Below are 14,005 nucleotides of genomic sequence, written 5' to 3' on the forward strand. Positions count from 1 at the left end.
GTCACGCCAATGCTAGCATGGTAGCTATTGTTGTAGGAGAACTCAATCAAATGTAGTCTTTCTTCCCAAGAGCCTCCAAATTCCAAGACACAAGCTCTCAACATATCTTCCAATGTTTGGATGGTCCTCTCCGTTTGTCCATCCATTGTCGGGTGAAAAGCCATACTCATCTTCAATTGGGTGCCTAAGGAGCTTTGACGTTCTTGCCAAAATCTTGAAATAAATCGCGAATCTCGGTCCGATACAATGTCCTTTGGAAACCCATGAAGCTTGACCACATATTTACAATAAGCATTAGCCAACTCTACCTTACTCCAAGTGTCCGTCATCGCGATGAAATGAGCCGACTTGGTCAATCTATCCACAATGACCCAAATCATGTTGTTCCTCTTTTGGGTTCTTGGTAGTCCAACTATGAAGTCCATAGATATCGACTCCCACTTCCATTACGGCACATATAAGGGTTGTACTTTCCCTTGAGATCTATTGTGTTCTCCTTTTACTCTTTGGCAAGTCAAGCGCCTTGCCACGAATTCCGCCACTTCCCTCTTCATATTTGACCACCAAAAAGTTTTCTTGAGGTCCTTGTACAACTTATCGTCACCCGGATACATCGAATAAGGTGTGTTGTGGGCTTCATTCATAATCTTCTTCTTAAGTTCATCATCATTCGGTATACACCATCTCCCTTTGAACCTAAGACTTCCATCCTCATGCAACTCGAATCTTGAGGGTTCTCCCCTTTCTAGTACTCTTTCCATTCTTGAATTTTTACATCACTTGTTTGCCTTCTCTGGATTTCATCATATAACTCGGGTTCCAAGGTCAAATATCCCATTGCTTCCCTCTTTCGTATCACATGGGATACCCATTTTACTCACTTCTTCCTTCAACCTTAGCATGGACAAGGCGGTACACAAGGAGTGCACCGACTTCCTACTCAAGGCATCGGCCACCACATTAGCTTTTCCTTCATGATAGACTATCTCCATGTCATAGTCCCCAATAAGATCGATCCACCTCCTTTGCCTCATGTTCAACTCCTTTTGGGTGTAGATATATTTCAAGCTTTTGTGGTCGGAAAATACCTTAAAGGTTGCTCCATACAAGTAGTGCCTCCAAATCTTCAAGGCAAAGACAACGGCTCCCAATTATAGGTCGTGGGTTGGGTAGTTCTCTTCATAGTTCTTAAATTGTTGCGAGGCATAGGCAATGACTCTACCATTTTGTATAAGCACACATCCTAAACCATTATTTGAAGCATCGGTGTATACTTCGAAATTTTCACTCCCTTCCGGCTAGACTAGTATTGGGGCCGTGGTAAGGCGCTCCTTTAGGAACAAAAAGGCCGTCTCACAACTCCCGTCCCACTTGAAATGGTTCTCTTTTCTCATCAATGATGTCAAGGGTCTAGCAATCTTGGAGAAGTCTTTCACAAATCGGCGATAATACCCGGCTAGACCTAGGAAGCTTCGAATTTCTGCTACATTCTTGGGTCCCACTCACTTAGACACGGCCTCAATCTTGGTAGGATCCACGACAACTCCCTTCTTTGATATTATATGTCCTAGGAAAGCCACCTTCTCCAACCAAAACTCGCACATACTAAGCTTTGCATAAAGTTGGTGCTCCCTTAAGGTTTGCAAAATAATTCTTAGTGTAATACTACGGTTTTCATGTCTTTGGGTACTCTATCGAGTGGTACTTACTCTGTCGAGTAAGTATGTTTTTATACGAAACAGTAGTTTGCCTGATGGGTACTCGATCGAGTACGTGTGGCACTCGATCGAGTAAAGGGCACTCGATCGAGTAAGTCACTTACTCGATCGAGCAAGTGTGTTTTGCGGGTGATTTTGACGGGTTTTGTTAATAATGCGGGATTAGTATATAAAGCCTCCGTCATCTTTCTTAGTCTCTTTTATCATTCTAAAAACCCCTTTTGAGAAGAAAAGAAGTTGCGTAAGTGTGTTCCTCGCATTGTTAACAAATCCACAAGGCTAGGAGTGTCGGATCATCTTGTTCTTTACGCCGTTGTGATCCTTGTGTCGAGGGTAAGCTTTTTATACAATTTTTATAATGTTTTGTTAAAGTTGGTTGAAACCCTAATTGGGTAATTTGGGGGTTTTGGGGAGTATGGTTGATGTTAGATTGTGATTGTATAATTGTGTGTTTATAGGAGATGATTTCGTTGAAGAACGATTGTGGTTAGCTGATTGTGACGATCTTGGTGATTGCTTTTCAGGTAGGGTTTCCCTACTCAGTATTAGTTACATGATTGTGTGGTGATTGTTTTTGTGACTATTGGTTACGTATAATGTTGGTTGATCTGGTTGGTTGTGGATTTTCTACTATTGATTGGTTTCTATCTATCTGTGATCTTCGGGGTGCATCCCTGGCTGAGTGGAGTCACTTGCAAGAGTGGCTTCATGCCCTTGATTTGCCTTCTGTGGAACCCGCCACAGGAGGGATGTGCACATTAATGAACATGGGTTTATCGCTCGATGGAGATGAGCAGGGCTTAGTTGGGAACGGTTGCAGGCCCCCACTGTCGGCGAGGAGTACATGTTGCGATGCGTACTCTGACAGGGCTACACACTTTAGTGTGTACTCAGTTGTGTGGACATTGGAGGTGGAGACTGGGGTTTTGTTGAGCTGTTTGAACTGTTTGTGTACTTGTTTCATTATGGCATTGTTTTTGTGTAATTAGTATTGACCTCGTTAATTGTTTTAAAAACTGTGGTGATCCATTCGGGGGTGGTGAGCAATTATTGAGCATGTATGAGACGATGTGCATGAGATAGCTGGGACGAGTCATCATGTTGCAGATTTAGAAGTCTTCCGCTATGTCGAACGATTTGTAGTTGTTTATTAGTTGACAGTTTTGAGAACCTTGTATTTCCTTTTAACAGTTTTTGGAGTCTGGCTTGTATCACTTAAACTTTATTATCATTTAAATACGTTTCGTTATTGTCTATTTGAGTATCATTGCCTTGGGTAACCGAGATGGTGACGTTCTCATACCTGAAGTGGTCCTGGTAAGGCACTTGGAGTATGGGGGTGTCACAAAGTGGTATCAGAGCGACGATCCTGAAACTTGTAACCAATGAACCTAATGAACATATGGAGTCAAACTAAAATGAACCCGGGTACGAGTTGTAGGAGCTAATGCAAAGACTTGGGAGACGTCCTGAAGTCGTGAACTCGCCCTACAACTTTAAACCGGTCACTATGGGGTGTCATGGGATCGCTATGTGTTTACTAATATTTTATTGCGTATGTTGGATGATGTGTTGTATAGATATGTTGGAAAATGATGGTGGTGGAATGGGGAATGTGGTAAATGATTGTGAATTGGCATGTCGCATGATAGTTGGTTTATAATGGTTGAAATTGTTGGAAAAGTATATGAGAATGATGAATGATGTGGTGGAAAAAGGAAGTAGTTCATATATGATAATATGTGATGAATAATGATGTTGCAGGATGAATGATTTATAATGTGGAAATTTTAGTAACATGAGATTAGGCGATGTGATATGGTTATGCATGATTTTGTTTCCGTAAAGTTATATAATAAAGGTATATACTATATGCATAGTTTAGATAAAGTGCATGATACATGATGGATAATGTTGCATAAGAATATGATTTCATGATTTAAACATGTTTATATGACTGAAGTGGATTTTTTTTGTTATAATGTTGATATATTATGTCATTGTTGTACATGAATGGGAGTTTGATGTTATATATTATGTCATTGTTGTACGAAAAGTTATAGAATAAAAGCATGTGGGTAATACATGATTGACAAGTTGAATAATATATGTGCATGATGGAAGTTGTTGTTTGGCTTTGTAAATAGTAACATGTGGTTAGGGATACTGGTTTTATGAGTATTGAGTTGTTTTGTTTACCTTGTTGTTGTTTAAGTTGTTTGGAAGTAAAAATCAAATAATTATGTCGTATGATTATAGCGAAGTTGTCTTTAAACTGTTATAAATTGAGATGCATAAATGATTTTAATGTGATTCTAATTGGAGGTGATAGCTTATTCTGTTACGATTCTAACGATAGGTCACGCGCCCAAAATGACCAAGAAACGAGTGAGATATGACCGTTTAACAAAAATTGGACAGTGTTAAGAAATGCGTAGGGTACTCGATCAAGTGGCCCTCACTCGATCGAGTGCACCTCTTATTACTCGATCGAGTAACCCTTACTCGATCGAGTAGACCTGGTAATCTGTTATACGTGTCTCTGACCTTCTTCTACTCGATCGAGTGACCTGTACTCGATCTAGTGACCCCTATTTTGGGTCATATGCTTATCTTTTAACTTCGTTGCCTATTATGTTTAATTCTAAGGTGTTCTTTTCCTTCCTTATGCATTGTTTTACGTATGTGTTGGTCTTGATGCGTAAGTTACCCAATCTTGTGATGTAAGGAGTGGCACCTGTGGTGAGTATGAGTTCGGTGGGGAGGACATGAGTTATATGGGGTTGTGATAGGTAGTGGAAAAGAAAAGGAAGATTGGTAAGGCTTATTAAGGCATGAAGCATGCTTTGTGAGATAAGATGAGTGATATGATTGTGTGTTGAGTAATGTAAAAGTAAGTGAATGTGGGCAAGGGATGATACGAGTCTAAGGAACATGAGAATGAAAGGATTGAAAGGAAGGATGCGGATAGTGGCAACTTGAGATGTGTAAAGAATTATGGAGGGAGATGGGTAGAAATCGTGTGGGTTAAGAATATATGTAGTGAAAGGTCGTTTTAGAGGGATTGAGAAGAGTGGTATATAGTGAACTTAATGGAGACATGTCGCGACGTGGACTTACAGATAGTGAGTGAGTTTAGGATCTAGTAGTATCAAAAGGTGAAACTAATGTGTGATTTCCTTGGGCAAGTAACGGTATGAAATGAGTTTTGGGATTCTACAAAAAAAAAGGGTGATTGGAGATCAGTGTGAGTGATAGCAAGAGATGGTCTGGACTGATTGGTGATAAGTGTGAGTAATAGCATGATAAGAAAAGATCCATGGTAAGAAAGAGTGAGATGATATTGATATGAAATAATGGGATTTGAGCTTTGGAGCAATGAGAAGGTAACCGGAGCACTAAAGAGTTAGGTAGAAGTAACAAGGAGTTGAGCTATTAATTGGTATTGTTGAGTGTAAAGAGAAAGGAAGGATAAAAATAAGCTGATAAAAATACTGACCGGAGTTATGTGATATAGAAGTAAAAAATCGTCGAGATGTATGATACTGTCATAAGGATGTGAGTTAATGGTTATATAGGAGTTTCAGGACAACATGATTAGTCAGGAGTTTCGAGGAATTAAGGGAGTAAGAAATTAGTAGAGTATTTGCACGATAGGAGATCTTGGTGGTGAGTTGGGTGACGATACAACTAAGGATGGATTGGACATAATGTGTGTTGGAGTAAGTGTCCTCTGACAATAATACGATTACAATTGTCGATCATATTGATCACATATTTAAATCTCATTACAAAAATACGGAAGGGATGATACATTATATATATAGTCAACTGGTCCACACATATCAGTAATGATTGGTTGGCTAGAGTTTGACATTACTCGTCAATTACGGTGGTGATCAGTTGATCCCTTGAGGTCACACCTAAAGGACGATTCCCTTAATTGAAAAGGTTAATTAATTGTATGACGATACAGATTAATTAATTCCTTAAAATTGAACAAATTATTATAAGAGAGAGAAAAATGACATCTTATTATAATGTGATTAAATGAGATTTTATTTAGTAATTTAAGTAGTTATATTACTAAAATTAATCGGTGTTTGCGAAACACGCGAGATGAGAATGATAAGTTAGTTATAATTACAAGATGTTGTGAATTATACTAACTAGTAATTAAATGACCATTTTATGAGAAAGTAATTTTATATTACTAGTCAATTTGTTAAATATGATTTATTTAATTTGTAAATGATATTTAATTTGTTAAATATGCATTTTAAATTAAAACATGACATAAGACATGTCACATGTCACATGACATACAATTTTACAATTGACAAAAATGAAATGGACTCCATATTACTACATGTAAACCGAAATATTGGTGAGCTTGTGAGAAATTTTGTCTTGTTCATTTGTCTTATTCATTTGTCTATGACACTTGATAGTGACTTGACCATGCAAAATCCTTACACCAATTTGTCTTGTGAAGACAAAAAGAAAAAGAAAAGTTGGTCCATATACTATACACCAACCGGTTTTGGTGAAAGAAGTGAGTGGATTTTTCCTCTTTTTATCATTCTCTCATGTTTTATGAAAAACAACTACTTCTCTCTCTTGTTCTTCATAAAAATTCATTTTAGTGAATCAAATTTGTTTAAACCAAACACTAATAATACTAGAAGTAGTATATGAGTATTAGTAATAGATTTTAAGATAAACTATATTACAAACATCTAGTACATGTTAGTTTGTGGGATTAAGGGATAGTTTTGGGTGCTACTAATTGAAGGGCTTCTAATTTGAAGTCACGAATGTTCATCCATTTATGGAAAGCTCAAGAACTAACAAGAAGGAAATCTTGTTGGTGCCCATATGATGACCGAAATTATCATAGTAAGGAACATGATTTCTTCTTTTACCTTTTTAGTTTGCATGCATAAGATCTAGAATTTATTTTATGACTAAATAAATTTGAAACATATAAGAATATATTTAGTAATGAGATATATATTTCTAACAAGTGGTATCATGAGCACAAGGTTGTTTGCATGCAAATCGGTTATAGTTTTTCCGAGTTATACGATTAACATATAAAACTTGTAAATTTGTGTTATTATGATATATCACAAAAATAATTTATGCATGTTAAAGTTTCTGATCCTAAAATGTATTTAGGATATTTTGGTTAATTTATGGATTTTATTGTTCATTTTATATAATATTGGCATTAAAAAGTGATTTTTATGATAAAAATGTCATTTTTGGACGAAAATTAGCTAAACTTCGAATTTTCCAGTGGTTTTTGGATATGTTTTCAAATATATTATTTTTAGATGATCTGAAAATTTTCATAATTTTATGAGTTCTTATGCTCGAAAAATGGATTTTTCATGATAAAAATTAAATTTAAATGAAAAATAGGTTAATATGAGAAATATTTCGAATCTGGTCATAGAAATTTAGTATATTGTCACATGAAATTTTACAAGATGTGTGTAAAATAATAGGCTATAATGAAGTCTTTATGCATGATTTATGAATTTTTGATGAAAAATAGCATAAATAGTGACTTAATTAGTGAATAATTGCTAAAGCATACTTCATGACTAAGGAAAAACGTAACATATTGCATTTTATTATCTTTTTTAGATCTAAAATTGAAATGTTGATAAATATAATTTTTCTCATGTTTTATGATTATAATTGATAAATCTGTTAAACCGCAACATAGTTTTTCCGATAAATTTTTCGAAATTTTTAACCTAAGTTTTTGAACATTATGAGTGTCATGGTACTTTTTGCAGAATGTTCATGAGTTTAAATTTCAAATTTTTGAATTTATTTGAAATTTTTGTGATTTATTTGAAGTTTATGGCATTTTATTGAAATTTTGAGTCCTTTAATGAACAATTTTAAGAAATATAAGTTAATTATAATCAAATGGTTAGTGGAAACTAATTTTGAGTCCTAAGATGGTTAGAGTAATTAACTTGTGCATAAATATGAATTTATGTAATTTATTGTGATTTTAAAAGGTTGAATCACGCAAATCCGTAAAAACCGATTAATATACGATATTGGCTCCTTAAAGGTGATTTAGCATAAAATTGGGCATGTTTATACATATTATAATGCTGCATTTTATTTATGATTGTCATAATTTTATTTTATGTAATTTTGAATTATGTAATTTTTACTTAGTATGGCCTTAGTTTTTAATTGATATTGCCCGAAATATATGGGAATATCGATTCGGTTGTAATTTATTGTGATCTCGTATCACCGTTTTGTAATTTAATAGATTTATTTTATTTTAATTACAAATTTATAATAGGAAATTATGTAATTTGTTATGTAATTTTATTATTTCGGAGTTCCTTGAAGACGGTGTCACTCAAGGAAGACGATACATAAAGAAGGTGTTACCTCGAGATGCGTGCCTCAACCGAAGTTCAAGGGACCAATGGAGTTGGTTTCCGAATATGTAATAGTTAAATAGTTTTTCTATTTTAGGAAGGCCATACTAGGATTTATTTTTATGCTTTGCATTTTATTTATATGTTGCATGCATCGCTAAATCGCCCTAACTAAAACATGCATTGTCATTTTAATCGAGTTTATCGACCGTGTCAATTAAAATTATCATAGTTCACCGCTTTAGTTCACTTAAAACGTGATAGATAATAAGTTGACATGACCTCTCGCTAAAATAATCAATTGAGACATAGCCTTACCAAATAGTAGAAACCATGAAAACCTATTTCGTGAGGGAGTGCACTCGGCCATCCCGGGGTACAAACCTTGTTATGTAGGGGAAATGGGTGATAAATGTCTATCCACCGAATTCGTGTTGATGAGGGTTTATCGGCTATCCCGTGCCCAAGTTAATGTGAATTTGGATCATGGACACATTTATTCGAAATTTGGATTGAACTCAACAAAAGTTTTTGATAAGGGTTTCATCGGCCATCCCGTGCCCTTGTCGGATGTGTTTTGGGCTATAGATAAATATTAGAGTAATTTTATCGACCAAGAGTTCTAAAAGTAGAATCGATTAAAGAGTTAGTCCACCAAGTTATATTGATGAGGGTTCCATCGGCTATCCCGTGCCCAAGTTAATATGAATTTGGATCTCGGAATCAATTATCATAGTTGGGTAGAGGTCACTATGTAAATGCTTCACTTGTTATTTACAAGTATTAATAAAATGATAAATGTTAAGTTTTCCACTATTCCGTTATCATAATGTTCTATTTCTTTACCACAATACATATACGATATCATTTCGATTTTTGATTCAAATCTCCATTAAAACATCGTAACTAAAGACAAATATGAATTTGCTTCTAAAACCTCAAATGAACCATTGCTAAGGATCTCTTTTAAAGAGTATAGATTAAAGTTATTCATTATCAAACAGGTTTTTGATTCTTGACTAACATATCTACTTACAATGAATTGTTTCTCATATGCTTAATTAAATTAAGTACCTTGAAGCGATAAATTGTTTTGGTGATTAGATTTGTCAGAATTCGTAATTGACCAAAATAACGCAACCACTTCAATGAAAGTTTTAAGACTAAAACGAACAAATGAAGAGTAATCTTCATGAATTCAATTTTGCTTCTCAAAGCAAAGACTCATTGAAATGAGTGGGAGCATTCTCTTAAACCGTTAAGATGAGGACGAGGTTCAAGAAGTAAATATCATAATGGAATTGATACAAGGTAATGTTAAAAGTAAAGTTGTTGGGAATAGCGATACTAAACCTATCAATCCCGACCGATAAAGTTTTCACTGTCTTAAACGTTGGACACTAGAAAGGAAACTACCCCAAATTATTGAAGAATCAACAAGTTAGTTGTGGGACATCTAATGGGACCTTCTTCTTTAAATTTTTATTTGATTGACATGAATCTTGCTAGAACTACTTCGTCAATATTAGAAACCAATGGAGGTTTTCATCATTGTACTTGATACATAGGATGGATTAGAATATGACGACTAGCAACAATGATGTTGAGAGATAGAGTCATTGTGTAATCAATCTAGTTTTGGGTTTATAGTTGTACTTAATTATGACTATTAAGTGCATAAACACTAAATAAGAATATAAACTTGTTAAGATATAAAAGAGGTTTCACTTTTATGACCCTATACACCACGATTTGATGTATGGCTAGCCCATTATCTAGGTGAGTATGTTCTAAACCAAACTAGAATGATATATCATGAAAATGATGCAAGACTCAAATTGGTAACCCAAGATTAAACCTTAAATTCTAGAATGATGAACGCAAAGAGTTATCGAGTACTCTTGAAACCATTAGATTGTTAATGGTTTATGCGTATCTTGTATTCAAAGCAAGATATCTCGTGCTTTTGGTTGAAAAGGAAATCGAGGTTGTAAATCATTGATCCATAATAGGTTGGTCATTTTCTTTTACCAACAATTTAAGTTGATGCTAATGTGTTCACTTAATAAGGTAAATAGATAAATCTTTGAAGAAGTTCAAAGAGTTCTAGGAATCACGATTTAATCGTGATGGGATTATCAAAGTGAAAACTTTGATATAAGCCAAAGGAAATGTGATATAGTATCACAAGTTAATCTCTCTTAACACACATTATGGAATAATGTGTGGTTGGATAAGAATTCAAATGCTATTCGATATGGTTTGGACTTCAATCAAGTTACTTTGAGTTACTTGATCCTTTTGGGGATTTTATCATTTTGTCTAGATTATTTGGCCACTAAATCTAAAACAATTCATATGACATATGAAATGGTAGGGTACCATGTTTGTAAGTTTTCACAAGAAACAAATGCTCATTTTTCCCTTTCAATTATCACGAGTACGACGGGTTTGCGGCTCGTGAAGCTGTCTTTCTAAAATACAAGTTTATTTCTAGAAAGACAGAGTGGGAGAAATTATTCAAGAGCCACAAAGAATGCCACAGAGAATGCTATGTCGCAAGAAACTGGTCTTTCTTGACCACATGAGACGTTTTGTGTAAGATAGTGTTTCTTTAAAACCCAGGAGGTTAAATTCGTCACTTGTTGAAAATGATGAATTCATGCTACTTTTAAGAAAGTAAAGAGCTTATAACTTACAAAACAAATCGTTTGATTCAAGTTGATTACTTCTAGAAAGTAATGAACATATGACTTACATGAGAGTGTTTAAAGTCACAAATCAATACAAGGCTTAGAGCCATGAAAATCCGAAATAAAAAGGCTTGATTAGTGACAAAGGGTTTTGCACTAATAAAGAGAGATTTCAAGGCTTGATTGGTTGCAAAGGGTTTTGCACTAGTTTAAATGCTTAAGTCTATTTGGATCTTCTTAGGGATTGTGTTTCATTATGAGGATATACACACAGCAAGTGAATCTAAAACCCACTTCTTCAAAAGAAGGAATGTATTCAATACATGTCATGAGTTTTGTAGATTCTTGCAATCCTAAGATTATGTGGAACTTAAGAGAGGGTCTTAAGTAGGACATCAATGAGTTGGAATCAATGTTTTGATCATGTTATAAAACTTTTCTCGATAAGTCGAGAAGTTGTGTTTATACATGGAGTTTAGTGGGAGTTACGGAAATTTTAATTAGTCTTATATGTGGAGGACACACTGATCATTGGGAATGATCTAAGACTTATGGAGTATTATAATACATCTTTAATATCCGGATTTATGAAGATAAATCCACATTATATTAGTGTCAATAAGAAGTCTCATGTTGATAAGATTCATGACTAGTTCAATAAATTGAACATATTTGATTGATTCCATTTGCTTCCGCTGCCGGATCAATTAAATGAGTAATGATGTATAACACTTCATATACTTTGAGTATGATGAATTGTTTTCAAAATCGAATTTAAGTAATCTTTACCAAGTAAGCCATAAAGATTACCCTTAAGTGCTTGCAGAAGCATTACGGAAGTAAAGCAAAGTGTTTATGATGCAATTTTGTGTAAGGGCGTTACACAAGTGACAAATGACAATTGAAATTGCGCATGGTTTCTGACAAAACCATAATCAAAACACATAAGGATGGTTAAGATACCATTGTGGCTATGTTAATTAAGAAGTAGATTTTCTAGAATCGTTCTAGGCAATAAAGAATAATGAGAAATATTTACAACGGAAATTGAGTACACTTGCAATCATGTGATGTGCAAAAAGGATGAGTCCCGAACACTGTGAAAACAGTGGGAGCTATTCTAAGGCTAGAAGGCCTATGTCTTGATTGGATCTTGACACGTACACAGAAAGTTTTGTGATGCAAATGTATACATTACAAAGGAAAACTAGTATGTAGTAAGGTTGATTAAGGTACAAGAAGTTGATAAAACCTACTAACCAAAGCCTTCTCATAGGCTAAACATGATGAGTCATGTCATTTCAATTGAATTGAAATGAACAACTACATACAAGATCAAATTAGATTATAGAACATGAAGTAGTAATCAGGCATTGACTATTCATATGTGATAATCGCATTTGTCGTTCGAGTTTTACTTTAAAACTCTTTTATTATACTTTGTTACATCCAAACGGGTTGTAGAGACAATATTGAACCCCGTTAAAGTGAACCCGGATTAACATAGTATTAGCCCATAGTCATTTGTATGAGGTTACGTCTCGAAGTGACTAGAGTGTGATGCGATTGATGGTAAGTTCAAGTGTCATAGAGTCATGTGAGATGACTAGTCGATCACATAGGCAGACTGTTAGGAACACTTTGTCGGGCAGTGACCGCTTATAGAGTTCTGGCAAATTTATATAGCCTGGTCGTGGCGAGAGCTACTATAGTATTCTAATGAGGCGATTCTTTTGACTAAAGACTGTTCGCCTAAGATGGAACAGTTTCAGATTAACTTTGAATTGTGTTACTACGACCTTCGTAAATGGGGTCAAATGGGCATATTTTGGGTTATGATGACTGTGGCTTGTAGAAGGGAATAAGTGCGATAGGAATTGTCCACCCCTTTGTCAGGGTTAAAACAATATCTCAGGGCCACTCGAGGAGTAATGAACTGGAAATGCGTGGCCACGCTCGGAAGTATTCTATGATAGATAAATCCGGTCAATCAGTAATTCTCCAGATCGAGGAAACCACTCGCGATATGATCACTTGCAAGTACGACCCGAAAGACACCTTGCATTGAGTGGGAGATAGTAATAGGACAAGAGAATTGGTGACGCACACTTGTCGAGGACAAGTGGGAGATTGTTGGAGTAAGTGTCCTCCGAAAATAATGCGATCACAATTGTCGATCATATTGATCACATATTTAAATCTCATTAAAAGAATACGGAAGGGATGATACATTATATATATAGTCAACTGGTCCAAACATAACAGTAATGATTGGCTGGCTAGAGTTTGACATTACTGTCGTGCGACGGTGGTGATCAGTTGATCCCTTGAGGTCACACCTAAAGGACGATTCCCTTAATTGAAAAGGTTAATTAATTGTATGACGATACAGATTAATTAATTCCTTAAAATTGAACAAATTATTATAAGAGAGAGAAAAATGACATCTTATTATAATCTGATTAAATGATATTTTATTTAGTAATTTAAGTAGTTATATTACTAAAATTAATCGGTGTTTGCGAAACACGCGAGATGAGAATGATAAGTTAGTTATAATTACAAGATGTTGTGAATTATACTAACTAGTAATTAAATGACCATTTTATGAGAAAGTAATTTTATATTACTAGTCAATTTGTTAAATATGATTTATTTAATTTGTAAATGATATTTAATTTGTTAAATATGCATTTTAAATTAAAACATGACATAAGACATGTCACATGTCACATGACATACAATTGTACAATTGACAAAAATAAAATAGACTTCGTATTTACTACATGTAAACCGAAATATTGGTGAGCTTGTGAGAAATTTTGTCTTGTTCATTTGTCTTATTCATTTGTCTATGACACTTGATAGTGGCTTGACCATGCAAAAGCCTTACACCAATTTGTCTTGTGGAAGACAAAAAGAAAAAGAAAAGTTGGTCCATATACTATACACCAACCGGTTTTGGTGAAAGAAGTGAGTGGATTTTTCCTCTTTTTATCATTCTCTCATGTTTTATGAAAAATAACTACTTCTCTCTCTTGTTCTTCATAAAAATTCATTTTGTGAATCAAATTTGTTTAAATCAAACACTAATAATACTAGAAGTAGTATATGAGTATTAGTAATAGATTTTAAGGTAAACTACATTACAAACATCTAGTACATGTTAGTT

Source organism: Silene latifolia, chromosome Y (genome assembly GCF_048544455.1).
Source record: "Silene latifolia isolate original U9 population chromosome Y, ASM4854445v1, whole genome shotgun sequence".
NCBI lineage: Eukaryota > Viridiplantae > Streptophyta > Magnoliopsida > Caryophyllales > Caryophyllaceae > Silene > Silene latifolia.